Source organism: Felis catus, chromosome A3 (assembly GCF_018350175.1).
Source record: "Felis catus isolate Fca126 chromosome A3, F.catus_Fca126_mat1.0, whole genome shotgun sequence".
Classification (NCBI taxonomy): Eukaryota; Metazoa; Chordata; class Mammalia; order Carnivora; family Felidae; genus Felis; species Felis catus.
Window position 1 is genome coordinate 49064009 of NC_058370.1, and position 17578 is coordinate 49081586.

At 40.2% G+C, this 17578-nt stretch overlaps 1 protein-coding gene across 13 annotated transcripts in view; it reads left to right on the forward strand.

The window, feature by feature from the left end:
* The window catches only part of SYNDIG1 (synapse differentiation inducing 1), a 179724-nt gene that overhangs the window by 6253 nt on the left and 155893 nt on the right, over positions 1-17578 (forward strand). For 2 of the 13 annotated variants that reach the window (XM_023251518.2, XM_045053948.1), the window contains exons 2-3: positions 11171-11373; positions 13299-13403. The exons of 7 other annotated variants lie outside the window; for them this stretch is intronic. The gene's annotated coding sequence lies outside the window, so the exon portion shown is untranslated. Of the gene's footprint in view, positions 1-11170; positions 11374-13298; positions 13404-17578 lie in introns of those variants that run through there. 4 more of the 13 variants (XM_045053947.1, XM_045053949.1, XM_023251519.2 and 1 more) reach the window with 3 other exon arrangements.

Genomic DNA, 17578 nt, shown 5'->3' on the forward strand with positions numbered 1-17578 from the left:
CCAAGACACCCAGTGGATACCTGAAACAGTGAATAGTACCAAGTCCTCTATATACTCCTTTTTTCCTATACATACATTCCATACATATCTATGGTAAAGTTTAATTTATCAGTTAGGTACAAGAAGAGATTAACAACAATAGCTAATAGTAAAACAGAAGATTTATGAAAACATACTGTAATAACAGTTATGTGGATGTGGTCTCTCTCTCTCAAAATATCTTACCAAACTGTACTCACACTTGTTGTGATGATGTGAGATGATAACATGCCCAGGTGATGAGATGAAGTGAGGTGAATGGTGTAGGCATTGTGATGGAGGCTACCGTTGACCTTCTCACTATGTCAGTATGAGAGGGTCATCTACTTCTGGACCTCAGTTGATGGTTTGTAAATAAAACTGCAAAAATTGAAACCAGGGATCAGGGAGAGCATTTCTGAAGGCAACCTTAATACCTGAAATCTGAGCATTAGCCCCTAAGCGTTTCCTGTAGAAGGGACCTTATGCTTACCAGTTGGGATAATGGGGCTGTGTCCTGTATGGCAGTCAGAAAAGTTGAGATGTGACAGGTAAACAGTGTGCACCGTCTAACCTCAGGGTATGGCCTGTGCTAGTAGCTCAGACATTTGTGCACGTATTTTGAGAGCCACTCAGACATTCACAGATGTATTTTAAGAGCCCCAGGTCTCCTGTAGCCCCTGCATGCGCACAGACAGTGGACAGGACCCTGCACTGGTCAGTCCCTTCACTCCCAGCCCAGTCCTGAAATGCGTTCCAGCATTCCTTGCCTGCATGCAATCCTATTTTCACTTTTCTCCCCCAATCTCTTTCCTTTCCCATAATGCTCTTTGGTATAAAAGCAGTTCCTCCACAAAGAACCATGAGCGGATTAATTAACGGGCATACTGTCCCACAGCTTTTCTTTCACACACTAAACCCAGAGACATAGCACATTCATTATCAGTACTGCCACATAGTACAGTACTCTAAATTCCCTCACAAAGATGGATTTCCGCTGAAAGCCAATTTTAAGTAAAGGGGAATCATCTGTTTTGTTATTTCTAAGTTCATTCTCTTCCTTTTATTCTTATATTGATTTTTTTTTAAGCCGCGAACATAAGGGTCCCACCTTTGCACAGGGGCAACTGCTTTGTCATTCTTTATTCAGAATTAGATCATTGGGGTTCTTTTTGGAAATCCCTTGTAACTGCATCTGGGCTCAGTAAGGGCCATGCAACCTGCAACCATGTCCCACTCACTAACTCAGAATAAGGAAGATGGTGGTCACTGTTTTGATGGTCTTGGTCCTTCTGTCATGCCCTGTGACCCCTCTTGTTGGGGTCCTCTTGCATAATATTCATTGGCACAATTGCTAATCTAAATGTTCTTGGTGTAGGTATATTAACTGTGAATAGGAGCATTGAATATATTTTGGAACATCACAGTCTATTCTAAAGCACAAGGAAAAATATATGTCTTGATTCAAAATGTGCAGAACAATGTAGTTTCCTGTCCTGATAGTAGGCCTTGAGTAGCTGAATTGCCAAGTACCTTTCCAGGAAAAGTATGTACTTCAGATTCTTCGGTCCCAAACATATATTTGCAATCCAGATTCCAGTAATTACTCTGTTGTTCATTGCAGGCCAACAGGACCATAGTACGTATCAACACAGTGAGTGTCCCTGGTGCAAGGTGTGAACAGCATGGTGATGCCTTCTCTCGGTTAGTGTTTGGCCATGGTCCAGCCTCAAAGACCCTCTTTCTTTGCCAGAGAAGAGATGTTTTGCCATGTTTGATAACTTCATGACACCAGCATTCTATTTTGGAAAGGTCATGCTTTATAATACCACACCTGGCTTGCACCTCCTTCCTCCCTTCCTTTTTGCCTTCCCCCAATTGGAAGCTCCTTTGCAAGCAAAGACTACCTCCCGTTGATGGTCCACTGCCATCATTTCCCACTCAGAGTTCAGCACTGCCTGTCTCCAGTTGCTCTGTGCACCCAGCACTGTAGCAACCAAACTCACAGATGGTGTGAGCAAGGGACTTCCTAGTCTCAAGGGACCCCTTGAGAAAAGATGAGTTAGCTGTGCTATAACCCATGTAGAACTCCCCTACCTCCCCATGTCTTGTTCTGTAGCTATTCTAATATCCATTGGGACTAGCAAAACTTTCTGGTGTCCTTCAGATAGTCAATTGCCTAGTCCAATTTAGAATTGCAAGTTACATCTAATTTTAGGCTTACTTCTAGGGCTGGAGAAGCTTTGCCTGGTGAGAGGGACCCTCGGCCCTCAGGCACCTAGATGAACCAGTAGATCCTTCTGGTAACTTTTGAGGGCCTTCCCATACCACAGTCCCTGACTCTAGCCCTAGTTCCACCATCTCAAGCTTCTCTGCTCCTGACAGGCAACCCCAAACTCAGGATTGAAGCTCCTGGGCTTGTCTTGTCAGCTCCCAGGAGAAAGCCATGTGGCCTCCCTGGGAATTTCATCCTCAGACCTGGAAGGGGTCTCTTCATATTCCAGATGAGGGGCCAGAGGCCTATGTATGTATGTATGTATGTGTGCTCTCTGCATGCCAGATACTGGGGAGTGGCAGTGTCAAGGTGAAATGGGCCTACTTTAGGAGCAGAAGAAGTACTCCATGATGACCATGAGTTTCCAGACTGTGCTTGTGGCTGGTGGCAGAGGTCTGACCATCAGGGAGAATGGGAGATTGTGAGTCTCAATGGAGCACATAGCATCCCACTTCCCTTTGACTACAGTGTGTCTTGGGCACCAGAGGAGGAGCTGGAGGCAGCCACGGGCTCTGGGGCATTAGCACTTCAGTGGAAATTGAGGCTGTCTGGTAGTGAGGGGTGAGTGATGCAGGGGCTCATGAAAGCTGAACCCTGGGCCATTCCAGACTGAGGAATGACCTCACTTCTGTATGGCTGCAGATATTCCAGATGCCGGGGGCTGGCCCATCTGGACCTATGACACCAATGCAGTCTTCTAGCCTTCCTGACTACAGGATTTGGCTCTCAGGGCTAGATCTGGACACCACTCCACGAGTGGTGGACCTCCACTTTACATTTCTCTCTGAGGGGAGGTGTTGCACCACACATAAAGTGGGGCCATCTACATTGAAAGGAGAAGCCTCATCCTTCTGTTTTCCAGATGAAATTTAGGGAAGTGAATGTATTTGCAGAAGCAGAGTAAGCTCAGGTCTGAAGGGCCAGATTCAGGCTTACAGAGCTTTTTTGGAGCTTGTCATGAGGATTATCAGGATAACCAATGGATGCCTCCTACTGCTTGTGCCTTCTTGTACTATCTGTGCCTCTCTCCCAGGAAAGAAGAGGAAGGGAAGAGAAGGGAGGGGAAGGATGAAGATTTGAAACATGTGTATTATTCCATTTCATTTCCTTAGCAACCTCCTAAGATGCCCCCATTATACACTTGGTGGGATGAGACTCAGAGGGATTACTCAACCTGCTCTGTAATGTCACTGCTGGTTGTAGGGCCTCTGGGCATGGACAGAGTTTATCAGGGTTTATTTATTTCTGTGTTTGTCTCCAAAGTTCGTGTTTTCTCACACATGATACTCAGGGATTTGTTGTTGTTGTTGTTGTTGTTGTTGTTGTTGTTGTTGTTTTGCATTGCTAGTATCTGATGTATTGTTCTAAGACAATAACATATCCTATGCAATAGTTGGATAGACAAACAGAGACAGAAACTTCCATTTTGCAGCAAAGACCAAGGAGGACAAAATGTAATTAGGTCATTTCTCCATCTGTGCTTTTTGATAGTTTCCTTGGAGGACAGTGCCCAGAGCATGTCAGCAAACTGTGACCCATGGTGCGGGGGAAGGGGGAGTTGGGTTGGGCCAGACCAGGAAGTTGTGTGCCTAGAAAAGTTCAGAACAGAAATCTCCTGCAGAATATACAGCAGTCAGGGTGGCGGGGGTGGGGAGGTGGGGGGGTGTTGGGGGGGAAGAGGGGGAACCCATTCCCTCTAAATGCCATGGGCCCCAGACATTTATAGAGAACATAAAAATAAACTAAACAGGATAGCAGATTGCCTAGTGAGACCTTGTGGGCACTCAAGGCTTTTCCCAGAAGATACAACTGTCCTGTCTCCTTCGATGCTACCCAGAAATGCTGGTCTTCCTGGCATTTGTATTCAGAACTGTATATTTCAGGAATATATTTTGGTGAGTTGGACTCTATCCATTGCTTATGTTTCCCTCCTTAGGACCAAGTTGGTGCCTTTATTAGAGAATGAAACACAGATGAACTCCATTGTTTCTTGTGGCACAAATCAAAGGGACTCTGTCTGCACTGTGGTGTGACTTAGCCCTGGAAGATGTCTTGGGAGCATAGTCCTGATGGTGCACTTCCCTCTTTTCTGACACCTCCTTCCCCTCTTTTACCCTCCTTGATTTCACTGACCAGGCCTTTTCTGGCAGAATGGGCTGAGCCCTGGCAAGAGCCCACTGTTTTTCATACTCCCCATACTCTAACTAAACTGTCCTGTGGTCTTGCTTTTGGCTGTGATTTATATGCAGCTGGCTCCCAGATTTCTTTCTCTATTCCTAAACCCTCCCAAGGCTCAGCCTTGTCTATCCACATGCCCACTAGCATCTCACTTGGTGACATCTGCCTCAGAGAACCTCCCTCTGCCTTCCCCAGGCCCTCACACTCCCTGCCCATGCCCTTCCTCTAGTGATGACACACAGCAACCTAGATATCCAGAAAATTGCTCACCTCTTAGGCTCCTACCTCTTCCTTGTCACCAGATTTCTTACCTTCTCAATATTTTTTACCTCTCCCTTGCATATCTTCCACCATTAGCTCCATCTGGACATTCACCTGCTTCCAGGTTCTCTCAGCAGCTTCCTGCAAGGTCTCATTACCTACTCCCATGTGCTTCTCATTTCCAGTCTCCAGGACTGTTGGAAGAATTAGCTTTCTAAAATGCACATCGCATCTCGAAGGCCTTCATTGGCTTCTCATCTCCAGTTAAATAGGAAGGCTGCCTGGGGAGGATAGCAAGCTGTCCATGACAGTCCTGTCCACCCTCCAGCTTCTTCCCCAACTCCATAGGTTCCTATAACACTGGCCATTCATACCCCCACCAACATACCACATGTTTTCATGCCTCTCCCCATGTTGGTTGTCACCTCCTGCTAATCTTCTTCAAGGCTCAGCTTGGCCATACCTGGTGCCCTTCCTTCAAAGTTCAGTGTCCCTGCCTCTGGATTCCTTGTTACCCGGGCCCACCCCGTTCTGGTGTGGCATGAGCAAAACAACCAAAGTAAGAGATACCTGGAAATAATTTTGGCAAGAAATATGTGGAACCATACAAAATAACTGTAGAATTTTACTCATGGAATAAAGGAAGATTTGAATAAATGGAGAGAAATACAATGCTCTGGGATAAGAACACTCAATAGTAACAAGATGACATTATTTTCACCAAGTTAATTTACACGTTTAATGCCATTTCAATCAGAATCCTGATGTTATAATTGCCTTTTGAACTTCACACAATTATTCAAAACCTCATGAAAGAATAATCAGGCTGTGATGCTAAGTTTATTTAAGTGTAGAGAAATGAAGGAGGGCTTATCCTCCCAGATAATGAAACTGAGCATCAAACTATACCCATTAGGATGTCTATCATAAAATTTTAAAAAAGCAAATAATAAGTGTTGGCGAGGTCGTGGAGGAATTGGAAGTCTTGTACATTGCTGGTGGGACTGTAAAATGGTGCAGTTGTTATGGAAAATAGTATGGAGGTTCCTCAAAAAAATCAACATGGAATTATAATATGATCCAGCAATCTCATTTCTAAGTATATTTCCTAAAGAATTGAAAGCACAATCTTGAAGAGATATTTGCATAATCATGTTAATAGCAGTGTTATTCATGAGAGCCAAGAGGTAGAGTCCAAGTATGCAGCCCAAATGTTCATTGATAGATGAATTGATTTAAAAGGGTGTGGTGGGTATACAATGAGATACCACCTCACACCTGTTGGAATGGCTAAAATTAACAACACAAGAAACAAGTGTTGGCAAGGATGCAGACAAAGGGGAACCATCTTGCACTTTTGGTTGAAATGCAAACTGGCATAGCCACTCTGGAGAACAATATACAGGTTCCTCAAAAAACTGTATATATATATATATATATATATATATATATGTATACACACACACAATACTGTGTATATATATATATATATGTATACACACACACACAATACACACACACATATACATATACACACACACAATGGAATATTACTCAACCATCAGAAAGAATGAAATCTTGTCATTTGTAATGACGTGGATGGAGCTAGAATGTATTATGCTAGGAGAAATAAGTCAATCAGAGAAAGACAAATACCATATGGTTTCACTGATATGTGAAATCTAAGAAACAAAACAGATGGACATATGGGATATGGGGCAGAGAGGAGCGAAGGAAACAAACCACAAGATATTCTTAATGATAGGGAACAAGCTGAGGGTTGATGGAGGGAGGTGGGTGGAGGTGGGAGGTGGGGGGGATGGGCTAGATGGGTGATGGGTATTAAGGAAGACACTTGTGATGATCACTGTGTTCTATGTAAATGATGAATCACTGAATTCTACTCCTAAAATCAATGTTGCACTGTATGTTAACTAAAAGTTAAATTTAAAAAATTAAAAAAAATAAAAGGATATGGTATATGCATGCAATGGAATATTATTTAGCCTTAAGAAGGAGGAAAATTCTGACACATGCTACGACATGGATGAACTTTGAGGATTTATAAGAAGTGAAATAAGCCAGTCGTAAAAAGACAAATATTGTGTGATTCTGTTTATGTGAGGTTCCCAAAAGAGTCAAATATATAAATACAAAATATAGATCAATGGTTACTAGGACATGGGGGCAAGGAAGAGGAAGAATTGTTTAATGGATATGGAGTTACAGATTTGTGAAATGAAAAGATTCTAGAATCTCCCAAAAAGCAGAAGTCCAAGACCAGATGACTTCACTGATAATTCTACCAAACTTTAAGAATAATTAATACCAGTACTTCCCAAACTCTTCCAAAAAAAAAAGAGGGGGAACACTTCCAAACTGATTGTATAAGGCCAAGACTACCCGATGCCAAAACTAGACAAGGATGCCACAAGAAGAAATTCACAATATCCCTGATGATCTTAGAGGCAAAATCCTCAACAGAATACTAGCAAATTGACTTCAACAATACATTAAAAGAATCATACACCATGATTGAGTGGGATTTATTTCTGGGATGCAAGGATGGTTCAGCATCTGCAAATCAATGTGATACATTACATTAACAAAATGAAGGAGAAAAATTATATGATCATCTAAATAGATGCCGAAAATGCAGATGCATTTGTCAAAATTTAACATCCATTTATGATAAAACCTCTCAACAAAATGGGTGTAGGTGGAACATATTTCAACATAATAAAGACCATATATGATGAGTCCACAGCTAACATCATACTTAACAGTGAAAACCTGAAAACTTTTCCTCTAAGATAAGGAACAAGACAGAGATTCCCATTCTCACCACTTTTATTCAATATAGTGGATGTTCTAACAAGAGCAATTAGACAAGAAAAAGAAATAAAAAACACCCAAACTGGGAAGAAGTAAAACTGTCACTACTTGCAGGTGACATGATATCATGTATAGAAAACACTAAATCCTACACACACACACACACACACAATCAGTAAAGTTGTGGGATACAAAAATTGATATACAAAAATCTGTTGCCTTTCTATATACTAATAACAAACTATAAGAAATAGAAATTAAGAAAAAAGTTGATTTACAATTGCATCAAAAAGGATAAAATGCCTATGAATAAATTTAAGCAAGGAGGTGAAAGACACGTACACTGAAAACTATAAGACATTGATGATAGAAATTGAAAAAGACACAAATAAATGGAAAGATACTTTGTGCACATGGATTGAAAAAATTAGAATTGTTAAAATGTCCATACACAAAGCAATCTACAGATTCAATGTACTCCCTATCAAATTCCAATGGCATTTTTCACATAGAGAACAAACAATCCTCAAATTTCTATGGAACTACAAAAGGCCCTGATGGATTTGACACCAAAAGCAAAGTCAACAAAAGCAAATATTAATAAGTGGAACTATATCAAACTGAAAAGCTTCTTCACAGTAAAGGAAATCATCAACAAAATTAAAAAGAAGCCTACCAAATGGGAGAGAAGTTTCATAAATCATATATCTGATAAGGAGTTAATACTCAAAATATACAAAGGACTCATAAAATTCAACAGCAACAACAAAAACAATTTGATTAAAAATGGACATTTTTGCAAAATACATATCACATAAAGGGTTAGTATCCAAAATCTATAAAGAACTTATCAAACTCAACACCCAAAATGCAAATAATCCAGTGAAGAAATGGGCAAAAGACATGAATAGACACCTCTCCAAAGAAAACATCCAGATGGCCAACCAACACACAAGAAAATGGTCATCACTCATCGTCAGGAAAATACAAATCAAAACCATAATGAAATACCACCTTACAGCTGTCACAATGGCTAACATGAACAACTCAGGCAACAACAGATGTTGGCGAGGATGCAGAGAAAGAGGATCTCTTTTGCAATACTGGTGGAAATGCAAGCTGGTGCAGCCACTCTGGAAAACAGTGTGGAGGTTCCTCAAAAAATTAAAAATAGAACTACCCTACATCCCAGCAATTGCACTACTAGGTATTTATCCAAGAGATACAGATATACTGTTTTGAAGGGGCACATGCACCCCCATGTTTATAGCAGCACTATCAACAATAGCCAAAGTATGGAAAGAGCCCAAATATCCATCAATGGATGAATGGATAAAGAAGATGTGAGATACACACACACACACACACACACACAATGGAGTATTACTTGGCAATAAAAAAGAATGAAATATTTCCGTTTGCAACTACGTGGATGAAACTAGAGGGTATTATGTTAAGCAAACTTAGAGAAAGACAAATATCATATGACTTCACTCATATGAGGACTTTAAGATACAAAACAGATGAACATAAGGGAAGGGAAGCAAAAATAATATAAAAACAGGGAGGGGGACAAAACAGAAGAGACTCTTAAATATGGAGAACAAACAGAGGGTTACTGGAGGGGTTGTGGGAGAGGGGATGGGCTGAATGGGTAAGGGGCATTAAGTAATCTACTCTTGAAATCATCGTTGCACTATATGCTAACTAATTTGGATGTAAATTTAAAAAATTTAAAAAATGGACACTTTTCCAAAGAAGAGATACAGATGATCAACAGGTACCTGAAAAGTTGCTCAACATCACTAATCATCAGGGAAATATAAATCAAATCCATTATGAGATATCACCTCACACCTAATAGAATTGCCATTACCAAAAAAACAAAAAACAAAAAACAAAAAATAGCATGTGGAAAAGAGAACCCCTGTGCAGTATTGGTGGGAATGTAAATTAGTGCAAATACTATAGGAAGCAGTTTGGAGGTCCTCAAAAAATAAAAAATAAATAAATAAATAAATAAATAATAGAACCACATAATCCACCAATTCCACTTCTGGGTATTTGACCGAAGAAAATTAGGTTATAACTCAAAAAGATATATGCATCTCCATGTGCATTTAAGCATTAGAAAGCAACTTAAGTGTCCATCAGTGAATGAATAATTTGTTACACACACACACACGAATATTATCCAGCCATAAAAAAGGAAATCCTGCCATTTGCAATAACATGGATAAAACTTGAGAGAATTATGGTAAGTGGAATAAGAAAAACAAATACTGTATGGTATCACTTGTATGTGAAATCTAAAAACAAAAACAAAAACTAAAACTAAACTCCCTAAGAAACAAACACTGAACTTATAGATGCTAAAAACAGATTGGTGGTTGCCAGAGGAGGAGGGGGAGGGGAGTGGGGTAAATGGATGAAGAGGGTCAAAAAGTAAAAAGTTCCAGTTATAAAATCAATAAGTCCTGGGGATGTAATGTGTAGCATGGTGGCTATAGTTAATAATACCATGTTGAATATTTGAAAGTTGCCTAAGACATCTTAAAAGTTCTCATCACAAGAAAATAAAGTGCAAGTATGCATGGTGATGGATGTTAACTAGACTTATTGAGGTTATTTTATAATAAATATAAATATTGAATCATTATGTTATACACCTGAAACTAACATAATGTTATATGTCAATTATATCTCAATTTAAAAACCTACAATGGTGAGACTAGTTGCTTGGCTGCTTATCAGGCTGATTACTCCATCTCTGGGCAAAATCTGTGGGCTCTCTGGTACCAGATGATCCAGATGCCTGTCACTTAAGATCCCAGGGGACAATATGAGGACATTGACTCTGGTTCTTTCTCATCTGTAAAATGGTGAGGGTACCTACCTGCGTCCTTCATGGAGTTACTACAAAATGCAAATAAAGGATAGAGTAGAGAAGAAAGTTCGGTGTGGGAAGTGGCGGGTGGGAGGGAGTCAGTGCCACAAAAATAAATTCTGGAGATCTGATTCACAATATGAATATAACACTGTTGAACTATACACATGAAAATGGTTAAGATGGTAAATTTTGTGTTATGTCTTTTTTTATGTTTATTTTATTTATTTGAAAGAGAGAGAGAGAGCAGGGGAGGGACAGAGAGAGACAGAGAGAGAGGATCCCAAGCAGGCTCCATACCATTAGCACAGAGACTGACACGGGGCTCAAACTCACAAGTCATGAGACTTACAAGTTACAAACTCACAAGTCATGAGACTCAAACTCACAAGTCATGAGCTGAAATCAAGAGTTGGACACTTAACTGAGTCACCCAGGTGCACCTACCGTTATGTTTTTATCACAATAAAAACAATCTCACATTCATTGGAGCTCTAAGGTTCTAATTACTAGCAAATAATTGACAGACTGTTCTAGTTATCTATTGTTCATAACAAACTGCCTCCAGAATTTTGTGCTCATGGATACGTGGGTCAGAAATTCAGAAAAGGCACAGCAGAGATGCCTTGTATCTGCTCCATAATGTTTGGGGCTTCAGCTCTGAAGACTGATGGCTGGGGCTGAAGTCACTGGGGCTTCTTTGCTCTATATTGCAGGTGCCTGGGCTGGGCTCACTTGAAGGCTAAACCCAGATGGGACTGTCACCTGGAGTGCGTACACCTAGCCTTTGTCTGGAGCTTCCTCACAGCATGGCAGACTCAAGGTAGATTTTGTGTGCCTTAGCTGGCGCTCCAAGAGTGAGCATGAATGAGGCACAGAGTACAGGCTTATGCAGCCCAACTCCATTTTGTTTTAATAGGTGAGTGTCTAAACTAGCCCATATTAAAGAAGAGGTGAATTAGATCCAACTTCCTAAAGAGAGACGTGTCAAAGAATTTGTGACCACATTCAGTTTGCCATTATAGGTAAGATAGAGAACTCTGGAATAGATTCCGATCCCAAGAGCTTATTGTATTGGCAAAGGCAGCATGGCAATCGGAAAGAGCTGGATTGATCAACAACTGGCATGTAGGAAGTTGGCTGTTTGGATATACAGTCAAATTATATCCCTCCACATTATGAAAATTTCTGAGTGAATATAAAGAGAAACATCGGTAAATAAATATAAAAAGCATAAATAAATTCAGCCTACAGTTGAATGTCTCAGTAGCATTTCCAAATGAGAATATTGATAAAGAATAACCAAATATATGTTACTCATTCTGTGCAATAAACACTGTAAGCAAAATTTAAAAAGCATAAAATAGCCTGGAAATAAACATTTATGACAAATGTAACAATGCTTAATCCTTGCAGAGTAAGCAATAAGAAACCAAACAACTTCATCGAAAACTGAGCATGTGCCATGGAGAAAAAGTTGAGATGAAATGGGAATGACTGATGTATAAATATATGCAAAAGTGTTTATCCTTAGTTATAATTGTGAAAATAGAAAATTTAGTTTCGGAAGACATATCTTCCTTCGAAAACAATTGTGTAGATTCAAAGATGGTGCTGCTTAGGTCAGTAAGGATGCCTGAAGAAAACATGGGCTCTCTGATTCTCTGTGCAGGAGAGCTGAGTCAGCCCTTCTCTCAAAAGCTATTTGACATGTTCATCCAGGTCCTTCTGTTACCTTCTGGACCCCATGCATGAACCCATTAAGCTGCAGTTCTAAGGTACCTGCAAAACATGCACATGTGCACCTGAAGTAATGAAATATCAGGGAAAAAAACCCTAAATGCTTGTCATGAAGGGATTAAATATAATGTAGAAATGATGTTCTTCTAATAAATAATAAGATAAACTCAGTACTTGGTTCATTGACCAGGGCCATGCCTGGTATCTATTTGTATGGATGCATGTCCATGATAGGCTAATAAAGATAGAAATCTAGAGAAAATATGTTAAAAAAATTGTGTGAATGTGTTATGCTGTGTGTGTGTGGTGGGGATAGTTTGTATATTCCTTCAAAAATTGCTGGAAGGCTATTCCCCAAATTATTAATAGTACATAGCTATGAGGAATAGGGCAGAAGTAGGAACTTTCATTTTTTACTTTATACATTGATATAGTTTAAATTTACAAAAGTAAATGTGTTGCCTTTACAATAAAAAATTAAACAAAAATCTATCCTATGGAAATAATAAGAGGTCTGGATAAAGTTTTTTAGTTACATGTTCATACACACTTTGGGGGAAGTGGGAAACCTAGGGCCTCTAGGAGTGGAATAAAAGGTATGCAGAGCGAGTGATGCATGCTCAGGTTACAGTGACAAAGCAGGACTCAAAACCACATGTACTTACATGTAGAGGGAGAAAAATGCATATGTATTTGGGGAAGACTAGAGAAGAGGCCCTAACATTATATGCAGATTTTTCTTTATGTACTTTTCTAATGTTCTTATTGATTAATTATTACTGTTTGAAAAAACTAAAAAATCAGAAAAGACGTTATTTTGTACTCCTATACCCTGTGCCTGGAGCCTGGCACCCAGTAGGAGGTGCTCAGTCCATGTTTGTCCTTCCTTGATTTCCACTCAACCCCATGCCCTCCTCTGGCAAAAGCTTTTCTGTTCTCCTGCCCACCATCCCCAGCTTGAGTGAGTTCTCATCCTTTCTGTGCACACTCATGCAAGCCCTCTCCCATGGCTCTATGCCCCACAACCGTGTAGACTCTTTAGAAGTAGTTCATTCAACATATCTCAAGTGCCTACCATGCACTCTATCTTGTGTTAAATGTCAGAGAGAAGAGGAACATTTGGGGACCTTCACTGTACCTTCAATGGCTTGTCTTGCTGGTGGGATGGGGCTTCATTTGCTCTACATGCCTGCAAGCGAGATGATGCAGGTGAGTACACGGGCTGTGGGGCTTGGAAAGAGACCTCAGTCAGAGTGAGGGGTGGGGACATTCTGGCAAGGCTCAATCAAGACTGATTAGACCAGAGAAGTAGAAAGAAGGGATCTTCCAGGCAGAGAGTTCAGGATAAGGGTCAAAGATCAGATATGGCATTTCTGTATGGCCTCAGAACCTAATCTGCACCAATAGTGTTTACTGAGGTCTAGAGGACTGGATGGGAAACTGTAGACAGTCAAATTAGCTCACAAACAACTGTGGCTCTCTATTGCTGCATGCAGATTGCCCCAAAACTTACCACCATAAAATGCTCACAGTGTCTGAGGGTTGACAGTTTGGGAGAGAACAGCTGGCTGCATCCAATTCTGGTTTGTTGTTAGGGTGCAGACAGAGGGTATCTAGCACTGGGAGATTGGGGAATTTGGGCAGCTGGAGGTCAGCTGGGCAGCTCTGGAACTCTCCATGTGGCCTCTCCATGTGGGCTGTATTGGGCTTCTTTGCAGAATGGTGGCCTCAAGATGTTGGACTTCCTCAGTGACTTCTCAGCGTTCCAGTGTGAGTCTTCCAGCAGAAGACATAAGTCATGTGGACTTTTCTGCCTCAGGAGGCACATAATGGCACTCCCACCACATTTCATCAATTACACATGAATCATAAGCTCACCTAGATTCAGGAAAGGGGACAGAGCCCCCACCTCCCAATGACAGGAGTGCCAAAGCAACATTGTGAAGTAATTGTGGGATGCAAAATACTGTTATGTCCATCTTTGGGAAATATGATCTGACACAAATACTTAAAAGCAAACTGACTTGGTAGGTCTTTAGATCACAGATAAAAGTGGAACCTTTCTCAACAGCAAATGATCCAGATCCATCTTTTTAGTATGTGGGTTCTTCTACACCTCATTACTTATTTACCAGTATCAACATAAATTCTTAGTGTGTCCAATTATGTCTCAAAAGTATATTCTAGAGGGTGATGTTCTGTTAGGTCCATAATCAGAAACTGGGGCATAGGTTAATAGCACCAATATTGCATGTTATATAGTGCATTAGTTATTGTGTAAGTGAATTCTAGGTCTTAGGAATTTTGCTCAATTCCATCATTCAACAGTATTTTCACTCAAGAGATGGAAGGGAAAGGTGAGAAAAATAATTAGAAGTTTCATGTCCTTGTATGTCTAATAAATTCTCTAGATTTATACAGAAATCAGTGGCAAAGCTGATTTGGATCTAGCTTTTTTGCTTTTTGATTTTTTTTGTCTTTTTTTTTGAGGTGCAAAATACATAGACCTCTTTTTGCAACTGTGTGAGTACATAGGTTAGAGATTGTCAAGCTTAAAAATAAAACAGCCGGTTATTTTACCAACAAAATAGGTTTATTTGAGAATGGCAGAAAAATTGTAATTTGAGACATGTAGGCTATGGCCAAACTAAAGGCAAGTCTGAAAGACAAAGGAGAGGAGCCATTACTTTATAGAGAAAAAGGAGGAAGTTGGGAGGGGCTGCTTTAATGAAAGTCCATGGAAGGAACATGAATTTAGGATAGTGATGATTTCTCATTGGCTGAGTTGTAGCAGTTTCTCATTGGCTGGACTGTTGCTGGGCAAGGAGAAAATCTTTCCTACTCCTTCTGGATCTAGTAAAGTAGGCTTCTTCCTGATGGAAAATGCAAGGTACCTTCCTCCTGAGGTCTGCAATTGAGGGGTGGGAGGGCATGTGTGCTCCCCCTTCTGACTTCTTGGCTCTATTTTATTTTTATTTATTTTTTTCTTTTTTGTGATGACATGCATTCTGGCAGTTTGGCCTGTAAGTTGTCAGGCAACATGCAAATAGTATATTATCTCATTAGAATTATAAAGTAGTTCTCTATACTTTTGTACAGTGAGCAAGTATTTATTTGTCTAGAATCTAGTTAATAACTATTAGAACTATCAAATACAGCTAAACTAAAATGATTCCTAATAGAGTGGCAATTCAGAAAGCACTGACTGTCTTGCATTGTGTTTGGCTTGTCATGATAGACATTATCACTTATAGTATTGACACTCTGGAAGAGGTAGAAGAACACTGGAAGGTCTCAAGCATCATGCTATGATTCTCTAACTTATCCAGGGCTTTGAGTGAAAACCATATTATTGTGTGTTTTTCACAAAGAACAAAATATTATGGAAATGATCATCTATTTGCAAGTTCAGATAGAATTATGATTATGCTACCATTTATTAGAATAATGTGGCCAGTCTGCAATTTTTTTACTTTTTAGATTTAATTTAATTTAATTTAATTTAATTTAATTTAATTTAATTATTTTTTCATCATGATAAGTGTAATGTTTAATCCCCATAACATATTTCACCCATCCCTCCATTCCCCTTCCCACTGTTAACCATCAATCTGTTCTCTAAAGTGTTTCTTGTTTCTCTATTTTTTATTCTTGCTCATTTGTTTTGTTTCTTAATTCTACATATGAGTGAAATCATATGGTGTTTATCTTTTTGTAACTAACTTATTTCACTTATGATAATACTCTCTGGCTCCATCTCTGTGATTGAAAATGGCAGATTTCATTATTCTTTATGGCTGGATAATATTCCATTGCATATATATACTATATCTTCTTTATCCATTCCTCTCTTGATGGACACTTGGGCTGCTTCCAAAATTTGGCTATTGTAAATAATGCTGAAATAAACATAAGGGGGCATATATCACTTTGAATTAGTGTTTTTGTATTTTGGGGTAAATACCCAGTTATGTGATTACTGGATCCGAGGACAGCTTTATTTTTAATATTTTGAGGAAACTCCATACTGTTTTCCACAGTAGTTGCACCAGTTTACATTCCCACCAACAGTGCATAAGGGTTCCTTCTTCTCCACATCCTCACCTCACTTGTTTCTTGTATTTTTGATATTAGCTATTCTGACGGGTGTGAGGTGGTATCTCATTGTAGTTTTGATTTGCATTTCCCTGATGATGAGTGATTGAACATCCTTTCATGTGTCTGTTGGCCATCCGGATGTCTTCTTTGGAAAAATGTACATTCATGTGGTCTTCCCATATTTAAATTGAATTATTTGTTTTCGGAATGTTGAGTTTTATAAGTTCTTTATATGTTTTGGGTACTAACCCTTTATCAGATGTCATTTGCAAATATCTCCTCCCATTCCATAGTCTTTCTCTTGACCCTATTTTTTTTTTTTTATAATTTTTTTTTAGTTTTTTTAACATTTATTTATTTTTGAGACAGAGAGATACAGAGCATGAACGGGGAAGGTTCAGAGAGAGAGGGAAACACAGAATCCGAAACAGGCTCCAGGCTCTGAGCGGTCAGCACAGAGCCTGATGCGGGGCTTGAACTCACGGACCGCGAGATCATGACCTGAGCTGAAGTCGGACGCTTAACCGACTGAGTCACCCAGGCACCCCTCTTGACCCTATTTTAAATGAGGTTTCTTTTAGTTTCACAAACTGAAACAGCAAGAATAACAGAAAAGCAGGGACACAGGAGCTGAACACTGGGGTTTCTTACTCTGACGAGCTACCAGCCTATGAGAGGAGGACTGCTTCTGCTATTTGGCCCAAGTCAAGGGAAGGTAGCAGTTTTTTAGCTCAAGATGCTGGAGGTGGGAGGGGCTGACTCAGCAGCTCAGTGCACTCGGGGCTGAAGCTCTGCCATCCTCCTGGGTTCCAGATGGCTGCTGCAACCCAAGACATCACATCTGAGATCAAGGCAAGAAGTGGGAGAGGTGGCCAGAGTCCCCCAAAGACATTTGTCCACAGGTATCTTTGGCTAGACCATGTCTGCAGCCATTCTTGGTTAAAGGAATGCCTGGAGTAAGGGTGAGGAACTGCTTTTCCTGCCTCCAAGTGAGGGTGGGCCAAAGTGATATCCTAGAGTGCATTCTCCACTCAGCCTGTGATTGTCACCCACCCCAAGACACATGGGATAGATGTAAGGTGGGAAGTTCAGAACATGTGTGTTTCTGAACAAAAAAGAACAGTCACTGGTTTGCTGATGATTCTGAAATTGTGTATAGTGTGTGTGGGAGGGATGGCAGTGAGGTAGGTAAAAGAGAGGCAGCAAACCTTGAGCTTGGGTTGGGGAAGCCAAGCAGAGAACCTGGACTGAGGCCAAGCAGAACTTCTCAGCTTGAGTGAACACAT